The 15,582-nt window shown below is 42.9% G+C and overlaps 1 protein-coding gene across 1 annotated transcript in view; it reads right to left on the minus strand.

Moving 5' to 3' along the window:
• Window positions 1-15,582, minus strand: part of CNTN5 (contactin 5) — a 780,450-nt gene that overhangs the window by 61,697 nt on the left and 703,171 nt on the right. The window lies entirely within an intron of this gene.

The following is a 15,582-nucleotide window of genomic DNA, read 5'->3' on the forward strand; positions in this document are numbered from 1 at the left end:
ATCGAACGTGTCGAACGATGATAACGACTACATCGCAAAGTAGAACATAGTGACATGCGTACGAGGCCACCGAAAACATTCGATATGAAAGAACCGAGCGGCTCGTGAGTACAAGCATGATGACGGTACATCGAAAACATAATGAAAAGAGGGTGCCGAAGCCCTACCTGCGACAGCCGGCCCGAGGCGTAGCGACAAATTTGATGGGTACGACGACAATCCGACGGTGAACCTACGGATGCTGATGGACGAGAGACGGTTTGTCAAAAAATTGGAGACGAATAACGCGGGAGCTGACGAACGGCTCACTGCGTCTGGTCTGGATAGTCGGCCCTTGATATCTGACGTATCAGGTATCACGCACCGGAACCGACGAGGAAGGATGGGCGAACGGCTGCTTATATACCACCGGGCTCCACCCATAATTTCAGGCCACCATACTGGCCTTTCTATATATATATACACTACCGTTCAAAAGTTTGGGGTCACATTGACATGTCCTTATTTTTGAAGGAAAAGCACTGTACTTTTCAATGAAGCTAACTTTAAACTAGTCCTAACTTTAAACAAATATACTCTATACATTGCTAATGTGGTAAATGACTATTCTAACTGCAAATGTCTAGTTTTTGGTGCAATATCTACATAGGTGTATAGAGGCCCATTTCCAGCAACTATCACTCCAGTGTTCTAATGGTACAATGTGTTTGCTCATTGGCTCAGAAGGCTAATTGATGATTAGCAAACCCTTGTGCAATCATGTTCACACATCTAAAAACAGTCTAGCTCCTTCCAGAAGCTACAAAACTGACCTTCCTGTGAGCAGATTGAGTTTCTGGAGCATCACATTTGTGGGGTCAATTAAACGCTCAAAATGGCCAGAAAAAGAGAACTTTCATCTGAAACTCGACAGTCTATTCTTGTTCTTAGAAATGAAGGCTATTCCATGCGAGAAATTGCAAAGAAATTGAAGATTTCCTACAACGGTGTGTACTACTCCCTTCAGAGGACAGCACAAACAGGCTCTAACCAGAGTAGAAAAAGAAGTGGGAGGCCGCGTTGCACAACTAAGCAAGAAGATAAGCACATTAGAGTCTCTAGTTTGAGAAACAGACGCCTCACAGGTCCCCAACTGGCATCTTCATTAAATAGTACCCGCAAAACACCAGTGTCAACATCTACAGTGAAGAGGCGGCTGCGGGATTTTGGGCTTCAGGGCAGAGTGGCAAAGAAAAAGCCATATCTGAGACTGGCCAATAAAAGAAAAAGATTAAGATGGGCAAAAGAACACAGACATTGGACAGAGGAAGACTGGAAAAAAGTGTTGTGGACGGATGAATCCAAGTTTGAGGTGTTTGGATCACAAAGAAGAACGTTTGTGAGACGCAGAACAAATGAAAATATGCTGGAAGAATGCCTGACGCCATCTGTTAAGCATGGTGGAGGTAATGTGATGGTCTGGGGTTGCTTTGGTGCTGGTAAGGTGGGAGCTTTGTACAGGGTAAAAGGGATTCTGAATAAGGAAGGCTATCACTCCATTTTGCAACGCCATGCCATACCCAGTGGACAGCGCTTGATTGGAGCCAATTTCATCCTACAACAGGACAATGACCCTAAACACACCTCCAAATTGTGCAAGAACTATTTACAGCAGAAGCAGGCAGCTGGTATTCTATCGGTAATGGAGTGGCCAGCACAGTCACCAGATCTGAACCCCATTGAGCTGTTGTGGGAGCAGCTTGACCGTATGGTACGCCAGAAGTGCCCATCCAACCAATCCAACTTGTGGGAGCTGCTTCTAGAAGCGTGGGGTGCAATTTCTCCAGCTTACCTCAATAAATTAACAGCTAGAATGCCAAAGGTGTGCAATGCTGTAATTGCTGCAAAAGGAGGATTCTTTGACGAAAGCAAAGTTTGATGTAAAAACAATGTTATTTCAAATACAAATCATTATTTCTAACCTTGTCAATGTCTTGACTCTATTTTCTATTCATTTCACAACGTATGGTGGTGAATAAGTGTGACTTTTCATGGAAAACACAAAATTGTTTGGGTGACCCCAAACTTTTGAACCGTAGTGTATATATATATATATATATATATATATATATATATATATATATATATATATATATATACACACATCTTTTGGGTTACTCTTAAACATAGAAAAGTGGCAAAGATACATTCCTGGAAGCTTTACAACATGTTAACTTGTAGTAAATGGAGTACTAACCATTTACAGGCTTTTTTCCGGGAAGAAAGCATAAGAATTCCCAACACACACTCCAAGCATCTATTAAACATTTCAGTACATAATAATTCACGAGGTTCTCACAGGCAGAACATTTAAATAAATGGCGGCAGCCTAAGAAAACATGACTGTATAATCTAGTAGCAATGCGGCTGCAGCAAGTCAATCTATTTCTATAAAACAAGTCACTATGCATTATAGAACACAGTAAAACATCTAATGAAATCAACTATGCTGAAAAAGTTTTCTCAAGTAGAAACACATTGGAATTCTGTTTTATATGCTAATGAATACAGCTGCCTGTTTGATGCAGTGCTATATCTTCTATTTCTTTATTTTAATAGCGTAAAGTTGATTTTTTTTTTTTTTTCTGCCGATTGTCATGAATTTAATTTACTCAATAGTCTAGCGATACTGGAGGATGTTTACGAAATTACATGTCACAAAATGAATTCACGACATAATAGTAAAGAGATGGGGAAAGCGGTATTATTTTGGTGAGAACTACTTGCAAGCAATCAAATGATAAACTTGTAAAGGAAACAAGAAATAATTCTGCTGCAGGGAGATCTATACAGTGTCAGAATTACAACTTTATCAGAAAGTTTCATGGGTTACAATGAACATGATTCTGCCAGTACACTGTGCATTCATTATTACTCATGAATAGGAGATATTTCGGCAACTCTTCATCAAAGCGGAATTTTGATTAGGAGCTGCTAACATGAACTTTGAAAAAAAGACGTTCTATTCTTTTTTTCTTTACATTCACAGGGTTTGTGCTTTGTGGATTTTATTTAACCACTTGCTGACAAGGCTTTTTCTTTTTGTGTAAAAGTTTAAATCAGTATTATTTTCTAGAAATTACCCAAACATTATATATATATATATATATATATATATATATATATATATTTATTTATTTATTTATTTAGCTAATTTAGCTAATTTTATACACAGAATAGAATGATAGTTGTGCATATTAAATATATATATATATATATATATATATATATATATATATATATATATATATATATATATATATTCTATAAAATATTTTAAAATCATTGCTTATTGTCATATTACTAAATAATTAAATTGTGTTTCAATTTTAAATCATAAATTCAAAATAGTGAAAATTAAAAGGTAAACGAGAGAGATAAAAAATCCTTTACAGCTAGGCCTGTCCAGTGTTGTGTATTTGGCATGTGCAGGTTAATCTAATATAGGTAGTGGAATAAAGACTTCTGTGTATGCTAGCTGTACATATGTGCACTGTGTTTGTTTTTTAAACACACACACACACACATATATATACAGTATATCTATATATATATATATATATGAAATAATCATACCGTCAGGGAGGTTAATTAACTATTTTCCGCCCGTCCACCATCAAATGATGGCGGGCAGTGTGGCTCTCATTCTGGGACAACGTTATATGATGGTGTCCCAGAACAGACAGTCTCACGCGGGGGCACGCAGCATGGCAATCTCTGTAAATCTCGTGTCCCCGGCTAGGCTATAAGCTATAACAGCGATATTCACTGTTTTAAGCATAAATAGTGTGTAAAAGCAAACAAAAAAAATCCTGATCACCTCCCAGAGTAGAACAGTGGTCCTAGGGTAACACTTTACAGCTCTGGTCACAATATGGTAAAAAAAAATGTAATAAAAAGAACAATATTTTTTTTAAAAAATTGAAAAAAATAAAATTATATATGTATGTATATATGTATGTATATATATATATATATATATATATATTTATTTTTTATCTTTTCTTTAATTTATTTTTACTTCACTGATAATTATAACTGTCATATAATGTCATGTGTCATATTATTTATAGAGAAATTAATGTCAATCTTGGATGCCTGCTGTGTGAGCTATAGTTGGAGATCAGGGACATAGATTTTACCCATCGTCCAGAGTGGCACTCACACAATACCAAGAAATATTCAGTGTCATATGTCTAAAATGAACTTTACACAATATGGCCAACAAATTCTGGGAGTGACTATTATAGATTATTATATACTGTATATAATTACCAATTTAACATGGAAAAAAAAAGTTGATAAATATTTTAATTTATTTTGTAATTAGAATTTATACATACAAAATTATATTTATATATACAATATGTATATATGCATATTGTGTGCTGAATATATAACGTGTGATTCCCGATAATTTATGGAACATGCTTTATGAAATGCTTCAAACTCAAATTTAGATGTAGCTGAATGAATTTCCAAATCTTGACTCTTCCTGCAAGAGTTGAGCTTGGCCAGCCCAATCAGTTAAAATCATAAGCAATCTTCGATTTTTCAGGAAAAGTTCAGATTTACCTATAATTTCAGCTACTACAAATCTGGATCCAAGGATTATTCTGATGTGCGGAGTTAACTAAAGAAGACCTGATATGCTTTTATTTTTCTCTTGCTCAGTTGGAATAGAACTGTAATGCCAAACGATCGGAATTCCAACGGGATTTCGCTCAAGCTGTCTTGCATACACACGGTCACACCAAATTCAAATCATCAAGAATGCGGTGACGTACAACACGTACGACGGTGATAGAAAAAGGAAGTTCAATAGTGAGTAGCCAATAGATTTAGTCTCGTAGTTGAATTTGAGCATGCGTGAGTTTTTGCGCATCGGAATTGCACTCGATCAGAATTTCCGATTGAAAATTGAGAACATACTCTCAATCTTTTGCTGGCGGAAATTCGGCCAGCAAAATTTCGATGGAGCATACACACGGTCGCATTTTCCAATGAAAAGCTCTCATCGGTCTTTTGCTGGCTGAAATTCTGACCGTGTGTATGCTGCATTCGATTTTCCATTAACCTTTTGACAACCACAGGCTTTTATTTGGTATACTTTCAATAAAAAAAGCTTTTTTTAAACTTTTTAAATATACTTAATTTTTTTTTCACTGACTGCTGCTGTTAAAAGCTGTCTCTCGTTCTGAAAGATAGAATCAGCTCAGCTAGCCAGTGCCTGAGCACTGTTTTCAAAATCCCAGCATTTATTACTCCGGTGCTGAGGAACATTAAAATGGTTCTAAAGGCTGAAGGTTTTTTTTTACCTTAATGCATTCTCTGCATTATCCACTGCAGCCCTGAAAGGATTTGCCCCCTTCCTGACCAGGCCATTCTTTTTTTGCGATACAGCAGTGTGTTGCTTTAACTGACAATTGCCCGCTCATGCAACGCTGTACCTAAACAAAATTAGAGCTTTTTTTTTTTTTTGGTGGTATTTGATCACCTCTGTGGGTTTTTATTTTTTGTGCTATAAGCAAAAAAAGAGTGAGAATTTTGAAAAAAAAACACAATATTTTTTGCTATAATAAATATCCCAAAAAATTTTTCTTCCTTAGTTTAGGCCAATATGTATTCTTCTACATATTTTTGGCAAAAAAAACATCGCAATAAGCGTATATTGATTGGTTTGCACAAAAGTTATAGCGTCTACAAAAATAGAGAATAGATTTATGGTATTTTAATTATTGCCTAGTAATGGCAGCGGTCTGCGATTTTTAGCGGGACTGCAACATTGCAGCAGACAGATCGGACAATTGACACGATCAGTGCTATGCAAATGTACTGATTACTGTGTAAATGTCACTGACAGGGAAGGGGTTAACACTAGGGGGTGATCAAAGGGTTAAATGTGTTCCCTTGTTTGTGTTTCTAACTGCGGGGGGAATGGGACTAACTGGAGGAGGAGACAGATCACTGTTCCTAATTACTAGGAACAGACGATCTCTCTCTTCTCCCCTGTCAGAACGGAGATCTGTCTGTTTACACTGACAGATCTCAGTTCTGTCTGTCAGGAGCGATCGCGGGTACCCGGTGGATATCGTGGCCGACGGGCATGTGCATCGGCTTCTACGTCACGCAGCAGATGCGCGTGTGCACCTTGGGCGGCGCATACGTGCCCCTTAAAAGCACCCGCTGTACCACTATGGCGATTTGTGCAGGGGAGCCGACCTGCTGCCATACAATGGCGGCGGCTGGTTAGCAAGCGGTTAAGGTAAAACAACTTTCTTTATGCAGCCTCCCCTCCAGTTCCCCTTACCTGAGCCCCATTTTGATTCAGCGCTGTGCTCATAACTAGCACTCTGCTCAGCAGCTGAACTGCATTTAGTTTTCTTTCATATAAGACTGACAACCCATTATTATGTATGTATTTGCTGTCAGTTCATAGAGGTGATAGAATGGCTTGTCAGCTTGACACATAGCCTGATGTTTCTGCTCAGGTACTGTATTTGACCCATCTGTAGAGTCAATAACCTGCAGCAGCTGGGATGGGGAAGGAAAAAGTGTCAGCGGAATAACACATGGGCTACCAGAACGCTAAGTACATTGCCTCTTCTTTTACAGGGCATTCTTTCTGTACAAGTGACCATGTAGTGATAAGGTTACTTTAAACTCTTGAGAAAGGTACAGTGGGGGTACCAGGTACTTAACCCATCAGAATAATCAAATACTTGCAGCGGCCAGGGACAAGCAAAGCTGTGACATTTTTACATATGGGTCACTCGAATGGTAAGTACATTGCCTATTCTTTTACAGGGCATTCATTCTGTACAAGAGACTGTGTAGTGATTTCTAAGCGCATCTGAGATAAGTACAGGGTTGGACACAGCCCCTCCAAAGAGTCGAATACCTGCAATCACCAGGGGAGAAGCAGAGTGGTAGCGTTTAATACATGGTTTCCGGGAAAGGTAAGTACATTACATATTCTTTTCCAGGACAATAATTCATACAAGTGACCATGTAGTGACCTCTTAGCGCACCAGAGATAAGTACAGTGGAGGAAAGAGGAATTTAACCCTTCTAAAGAGTCAAACACCTACAGCCACCTGGGGAGAAGCAGAGTGGTGGCATTGGACTTGATGGACTTGTGTCTTTTTTCAACCTCACCCTCTGTGTAACTATGTCACTATGTAACACATGGCTTTGAAAAGGGTAAGTACATGCCTATTCTTTTACTGGGCATTAATTCTGTACAAGTGGCCATGTAGTAACCTCTATTGCTGTGTACACACGACTGGACTTTACGGCAGATTTCGGCAGAGTTTTGACGGACTTTCCAAATGAACAGACTTGGCCACACACGAAGTTTGTTTTGAACGTGATGACGTAAGACGGGACTAAAAAAGGAAGTTCAATAGCCAGTAGCCAATAGCTTCCCTTGAGTTGTATTTGGTCCGTCGGACCAGCACACAGATGAACGCTTTTCCAGATAGGAATTGAGTCCTTCAGACAGATTTGGAACATATTCTATTTCTAGGTCCATCTGATTTTTTTTAATGAAAAATTATCTAATTAGCCCACACACAATCGGATTGTCAGACGGACTGATTCCGTCAGACTTATGCCGCGTACACACGAGCGGACTGTATGGCGTACTTAGTCCGCCTAAACACATTTCAGCGGACAGTCCGCTCGTGTGTGGGCTTCAGCTGACTTTTTCAGCGTGCAGTCCGGCGTACTAAGAATTTAGTTTTTTTCGAAATTCTGTCCGTCGTACTCGCATTTCGGCGGACAATCTGGCCGTGTGTATGCCAGTCCGCCGTACTTTTGAAATGAGCGGACTTTTCCCGCCCGGAGAAAAGTCCGCTCATTTCGAGCGGGTATCCAGGTAGGCGGGGCCCGCGAAGGAGACGTCGCTGGCCCCGCCGCCTGGTATGGACTTAAAGGGGAACCCCAACGCCGAAAAAAATCGGCGTGGGGGTCCCCCCCAAGTCCACAACAGACCCTTGTCCGAGCACGCTACCCGGCCGGCCAGGAAAGGGGGGCGAGCGAGCGCCCCCCCTCCTGAGCCGTACCAGGCCGCGTGCCCTCAACATGGGGGGTGCCTTGGGGAAGGGGCGGCCGCGCGGCCCCCCCACCCCAAAGCACCTTGTCCCCATGTTGATGAGGACAAGGGCCTCTTCCCGACAACCCTGGCCGTTGGTTGTCGGGGTCTGCGGGCCTGTGAATGTACAATGTACCCCTACCCATTCACCTGTAAAATAAAAGTACAAAAAAAAACACAACACACGAGATAAAATACTTTATTGCACAGCTCCGGGGGTCTTCCGTCTTCGGGGGTCTTCTCGCCGGACTCCTCCGCTATCTTCTTGTAGCTCTTTTGCTAGCGGAGGAGTCTGGCTTTCTTCCTCGCCGCCGGCCTCTTCTCCCGACTTCGGGGGTCTTGTCCCCCTCTTCGGTTCTTCTGCCGGGCCACCGCGCCTTCTTATAGCTCTTTTACAGGCGGTGGCCCGGTCTTCTGTCGCCGCCGCCGCTGCCGCCTTCCGTTCTTCTTCTTCTTCTTCTTCTTCTTCTCCAGGAGATGTTGACTCGACGCTCTCTCCGGCCACAATGCCAGGGCCGTGCTGCGCGGCCACTTATATAGGGACAAGGGGCGGTGTCACATGGCTTTATGTCACATGGGTTGGTCACATGGGTTGATGTCACATGGGGACTATGACATCGTAAGGGGGCGGGGTCACCATGTGACACCAACCCATGTGACATAAAGCCATGTGACACCGCCCCTTGTCCCTATATAAGTGGCCGCGCAGCGCGTCCCTGGCATTGTGGCCGGAGAGAGCGTCGAGTCAACATCTCCTGGAGAAGAAGAAGAAGAACAGAAGGCGGCGGCGACAGAAGACCGCCTGTAAAAGAGCTATAAGAAGGCGCGGTGGCCTGGCAGAAGAACCGAAGAGGGGGACAAGACCCCCGAAGTCGGGAGAAGAGGCCGGCGGCGCGGAAGAAAGCCGGACTCCTCCGCTAGCAAAAGAGCTACAAGAAGATAGCGGAGGAGTCCGGCGAGAAGACCCCCGAAGACGGAAGACCCCGGAGCTGTGCAATAAAGTATTTTATCTCGTGTGTTGTGTTTTTTTTTTGTACTTTTATTTTAAAGGTGAATGGGTAGGGGTATATTGTACCCCATACTCATTCACATAGGGTGGGGGGCCGGTATCCGGGGGCCCCCTTATTAAAGGGGGCTCCCGGATTCCGATAAGCCCCCCGCCCGCAGACCCCGACAACCAACGACCAGGGTTGTCGGGAAGAGGCCCTTGTCCTCATCAACATGGGGACAAGGTGCTTTGGGGTGGGGGGGCGCGCGGCCCCCCCTTCCCCAAGGCACCCCCCCATGTTGAGGGCACGCGGCCTGGTACGGCTCAGGAGGGGGGGCGCTCACTCGCCCCCCTTTCCTGGCCGGCCGGGTAGCGTGCTCGGACAAGGGTCTGCTGTGGACTTGGGGGGTACCCCCACGCCGATTTTTTTCGGCGTTGGGGTTCCCTTTTAAGTCCATACCAGGCGGCGGGGCCAGCGACGTCTCCTTCGCGGGCCCCGCCTACCTGGAGACGCGCTGGAAATGAGCGGACTTTCCTCCGCGTGTGTGGGCGAGTCCGTTCATTTCAAAAGTAGGGCGGATAGTACGGCGGACTTAGTACACCGTATTAGTCCGCTGAAAAAGTGCCGTGTGTGGGCAAGTAGCCCGTTCGGAAAGTCCGACGGACAGTCTGGCGGAAAGTACGCCAGACTAAGTACGTCATACAGTTCGACCGTGTACGCGGCATTAGTCTGCCAGAATGTCCTGTCGTGTGTACGCAGCATTAGAGCACCTAAGGATAATGGAGGAAACTTATTTAACCACTCTGAAGAGTCAAATACCTGCAACTAATGCTGCATACACACGACTGGACTTTCTGTCAGACTAGGTCCGAAGGGATTAGCCCATCAGACAATCCGATCGTGTGTGAGTTGGTCCGATCATTTTTAATAAAAAAAAGTCAGAAGGACCTAGAAAAGGAACATGTTTCAAATCTATCCGGCGGACTGAATTCTGATGGACTAAAATCGGGAAAACCGTTCAACCGGTGTGCTGGTCCGATGGACCAAATATGACACAAGGGAAGCTATTGTCTGCTGGCTATTGAACTTCCATGTTTAGTCCCATTTGCATCATCGCATTCAAAATGAACGGACTTTCGAAAAAACATAGTCCTTTCATGTGTGGCCAAATCCGTTCGTTTGGAAAGTCCGTAGGAACTCAGCCGAAAGTCCGTCGGGAAGACCGTCGGACCTAGTCTGCCAGAAAGTCCGGTCGAGGTGTACGCGGCATAACAGGGAATAAGCAGAGTGATGGCAATTAACATATGGGTTCCAGGAAAGGTAATTTCATTGCCTATAATTTTACAGGACATTCCTTCTGTACAACTGACTATGTGGTTATAGGGTCACTTTGACCTCTTGAGCTAGGTATTTTTCAATAAACAAAACTTCTATTTGTAAAACCACAATTCATTTCAGTCTAAGAAATCTTTGCTGAGAAAATGAAGACACAACTGCATCTTTAGTTTCTGCAGTACATTGATTTGAACTCGGTGATCACTGCCCTTTAAGCATTCCTTAGTATGTGAAACCCACGGAGGCAGAAATACTAATTGAACCTCCAATGTGCCCATAACTCAGCTAAAGCAATTAAATTGCACATTTCCAGTAATGAAGCATAAATAAAAACAGTATGCAAAATGTTATATTCCATATGTGGCTCTGTTACAGAAGAACAGGATTCTCGGCAACCTCCATCTTCACAGCGGCACCACCTAGCGTTACCTATAATTGCCAGATGACATTAAAAACTGGCTCTCCACAGGTGTCTGCAGCAGCTTTAATTAAGTGGCCGTGGGTACAATTCCATAGCCCTCATGGGTATACAGCAGGGGATGCCAAAGTTATCAAGAATTTCAGAGTCAAGCCATATTCCTGACTTTCATAACTGGTCCTCTTGTGAATGACATGGAAGATAATTAAGAGGCTTAGAAAAAAAATTAAGGCTTTCGGAAAATGTGCATTATCATAACACAAGAGAGCATGAGCAAGTTTGTTCTAAAATATAAGGTTTTTCTACATATGATGAATAACACATGTAAAGTGTCTAATGGGCCAGTCCACCTGGATGTTTTATTTTAGTTATTTGTGGAGCTGAGTCCAGAAGGATGTTCCAAATACTACTGCCCACCCGGCCACATCTCCCGACTGTATTTGTGAACCAGAGTGTTCCCACCCAACTTTGCATTGTCCCGCATCTCATTTTACTTTCTCCATAAACGAAATAATATAAGATCCAATAGAAGCAGAGTGGGCCACTCAAGGGCTGATAAATCACCAACAGAATTCCTAATGCCCCGTTTACACGACCAGACTTTTCAACATCTAAAGTCTGACAGAATGATTCCGGCAGACTATTCGAACGTGTGTGGGCTGCAGCGGACTTTTGATTCGCAAAAGTCTGACAGACTTTAGAAATGGAACATGTTTCAAATTTTTCCGACAGAACTCTGCCGGACCCAGTTCCTACTGAGAAATCCGCTCGTGTGTGCTAGTCTGACGGACTAAAACTGACGCTAGGGCAGCTATTGGCTACTGGCTATGAGCTTCCTTATTCTAGTCCAGTCGTACGTCATCACGTTCGACTCTGTCGGACTTTGGTGTGATTGTGTGTGGCCAAGTCCGTTCATTCGGAAAGTCCATCAGAACTCTGTCAGAACTCCGTCAGAACTCCGTCAGAACTCCGTCGAAAGTCTGTCAGACTTAATCCCTCGAAAAGTCTGGTCGTGTGTACGCGGCATAAGAAGTATAAGAAATTGTCAGGTGGTTTGACATTCCAGCATCAATCAAACTGAAATATCTGATTTGGGTGGAATGACTCTTTGAAGTGCAACTCTAGGAACACACAGATCAAATATATAGATGGGGCTGTTTTTCTTGCCAAATAATTTGTATTTCTGTCCATCAGGTCCTAAGATTTACACAGACTGGCCAGAGAGCACAGTCAACCAGGAGACCTGAAGACCCGGAGACCTTGTCATCCCCCCAGCCTGTGACTGGGCAGTGAAAGAGAAGCAGTAGACTGATGAACTCACCTCTCTGTCACTCTGCTGTCACCTACTATCATCAGCATGTTCCTTGTGATCAATGAGCACTATACAACAAATGATTGGCTCCTTGCGCTGCTTCTTTCTCTTCTGCTGTACAATGGATCATCAAGTCATATTCAGGTACTTATACTAGTTGTTTTTTTAAAATACACTTAATCATGTTTTACAAATCTACATAATTGTTTTTTTTGTTTTTTTTTAATAAACTAGTATAAATACCTGAAACATTGTATCAATCCCCTGTGATCCACGTGTATTGCAGCACTCAGTAATTAGGACAGGAAGAAGTTCTGGACAGCCGTACTCCCAAAAAGTTTTTGCCTTTTATTCATGAAATGTAATCAAAAATACAAGCCACAGCAGAAAAAGACAGGAGCTAACGCGTTTCACACTTCAATACCGTGCTTAGTCATGAGCTATGACTAAGCACGGTATTGAAGTGTGAAACGTGTATTTTTGATCATTTTTTTTTTAATAAAAGGCAAAAACTTTTTGGAGTGTGGCTGTCCAGAACTTCTTCCTGTACTCATTGCTCCATGCATTGCCAGCACCCGGGCTTCTAAACTGGATGAGAGTTTTTTTTGTTTTTTTGTTTGACCTACGTGGAGCGGTGATATCCCCTTCCCTATAGCAGCACTCAGACTGGGAGAGGGAGAGTCAGCAGTAGGAGACAGTCAAACCCTGCTATTTTAGCAGCTGATCTAAATTGGCCCCAATCTGTCAGGTTAAACTAAAAAAGGTATCGTAATTGAATCCATACATCCTGCAACCCCACATCCCTTCATCAACAACCTAACCCCCCCCCCCCCCCTCCCACCGGCGATTGCGCCCCACCACCCCCACCCCCTGGGCTGCTCAGTCTAAAATGCCCAGGCCTATTTTATGTCCCAGTCCGGGCCTGTTCACATTAATACTGAACATGGGGTGCAAAAGATATTTTACCAAAACGACTGTGCTATAATTATATGTGTGAATGTATTGTTTACACAGGGGATGACTATTGCACAGCCTCATATATGTTTAGGATTTTCATGTAAGATCTTGCTTGTAAGAAAGGCGGCAGCAGTGGTGGTTTGATTTTCAGGGACAAATTTGAGCTGTGTTGGATTTTGGTATTATTATTAGTAGTGATTTTTTTGGGGATTGTGTTTAATTACTTTGTGTCATGATAGGAGCTGACATTTACTTTGCAACACTAAAGTACCCATATACTGTATGTTTCTGAAATCTTTCTATTGATTGGAATTCAGCGTTCAGAATGAATATTCAGAATGCTATACAAGCCATGTCTTGTCCTCTCCTTAAGGAAAATTACTAAGTTGCCTGTAGGTTTATTATGTTACTGTAGTGCCCTGTACACACGGTCGGACTTTCCGACGACAAAATCCGTCCAATTTTTTCCGATGGATTTTGGCCCAAACTTGTGTTGCATACACACGGTCGCACAAAGTTGACGGAAAATCCCATCGTTCTGAACGCGGTGACGTAGAACACGTGCGACGGGACTATAAACGGGCCAGTAGCCAATAGCGTCCATCTCGTAAATTTATTCTGACCATGCGTGGCACTTTGTCCGCCGGAATTGTCTACACGCGATCGGAATTTAAATGATCGGATTTTGTTGTTGGAAAATTTTAGATCCTGCTCTCAAACTTTGTGCGTCGGAAATTCCGATGGAAAAAGTCAGATGGAGCCCACACATGATCGGATTTTCCGACAACAAGATCCGATCGCACATTTTCCGTTGTAAAGTCCGATCGTGTGTACAGGGCGTATGACTTGAAAGGGAAGATGCAGGTGAACTCCATTCAGTATGGAGGCCTATGTAATGTACATCAGTACAAAGCTTTGTACGAGTCTTCTCAGTATACAGGTCCTTCTCAAAAAATTAGCATATTGTGATAAAGTTCATTATTTTCTGTAATGTACTGATAAACATTAGACTTTCATATATTTTAGATTCATTACACACAACTGAAGTAGTTCAAGCCTTTTCTTGTTTTAATATTGATGATTTTGGCATACAGCTCATGAAAACCCAAAATTCCTATCTCAAAAAATTAGCATATCATGAAAAGGTTCTCTAAACAAGCTATTAACCTAATCATCTGAATCAACTAATTAACTCTAAACACCTGCAAAAGATTCCTGAGGCTTTTAAAAACTCCCAGCCTGGTTCATTACTCAAAACCGCAATCATGGGTAAGACTGGCGACCTGACTGCTGTCCAGAAGGCCATCATTGACACCCTCAAGCAAGAGGGTAAGACACAGAAAGAAATTTCTGAACGAATAGGCTGTTCCCAGAGTGCTGTATCAAGGCACCTCAGTGGGAAGTCTGTGGGAAGGAAAAAGTGTGGCAGAAAACGCTGCACAACGAGAAGCGGTGACCAGACCCTGAAGAAGATTGTGGAGAAGGACCGATTCCAGACCTTGGAGGACCTGCGGAAGCAGTGGACTGAGTCTGGAGTAGAAACATCCAGAGCCACCGTGAACAGGCGTGTGCAGGAAATTTGCTACAGGTGCCGCATTCCCCAGGTCAAGCCACTTTTGAACCAGAAACAGCGGCAGAAGCGCCTGACCTGGGCTACAGAGAAGCAAGTACTTTTTTCGGATGAAAGCAAATTTTGCATGTCATTCGGAAATCAAGGTGCCAGAGTCTGGAGGAAGACTGGGTAGAGGGAAATGCCAAAATGCCTGAGGTCCAGTGTCAAGTACCCACAGTCAGTGATGGTCTGGGGTGCCATGTCAGCTGCTGGTGTTGGTCCTCTGTGTTTTATCAAGGGCAGGGTCAATGCAGCTAGCTATCAGGAGATTTTGGAGCACTTCATGCTTCCATCTGCTGAAAAGCTTTATGGAGATGAAGATTTCATTTTTCAGCACGACCTGGCACCTGCTCACAGTGCCAAAACCACTGGTAAATGGTTTACTGACCATGGTATTACTGTGCTCAATTGGCCTGCCAACTCTCCTGACCTGAACCCCATAGAGAATCTGTGGGATATTGGGAAGAGAAAGTTGAGAGACGCAAGACCCAACACTCTGGATGAGCTTAAGGCCGCTATCGAAGCATCCTGGGCCTCCATAACACCTCAGCAGTGCCACAGGCTGGTTGCCTCCATGCCACGCCGCATTGAAGCAGTCATTTCTGCAAAAGGATTCCCGACCAAGTATTGAGTGCATAACTGAACATAATTATTTGAAGGTTGACTTTTTTTGTATTAAAAACACTTTTCTTTTATTGGTCGGATGAAATATGCTAATTTTTTGAGATAGGATTTTTGGGTTTTCAGGAGCTGTATGCCAAAATCATCAATATTAAAACAAGAAAAGGCTTGAACTACTTCAGTTGTGTGTAATGAATCTAAAAT

The sequence above is a fragment of the Lithobates pipiens genome, unplaced genomic scaffold, assembly GCF_037356315.1.
Source record: "Lithobates pipiens isolate NorthernLeopardFrog02 unplaced genomic scaffold, aLitPip1_a1.2 Scaffold_16, whole genome shotgun sequence".
NCBI classification, from domain to species: Eukaryota; Metazoa; Chordata; class Amphibia; order Anura; family Ranidae; genus Lithobates; species Lithobates pipiens.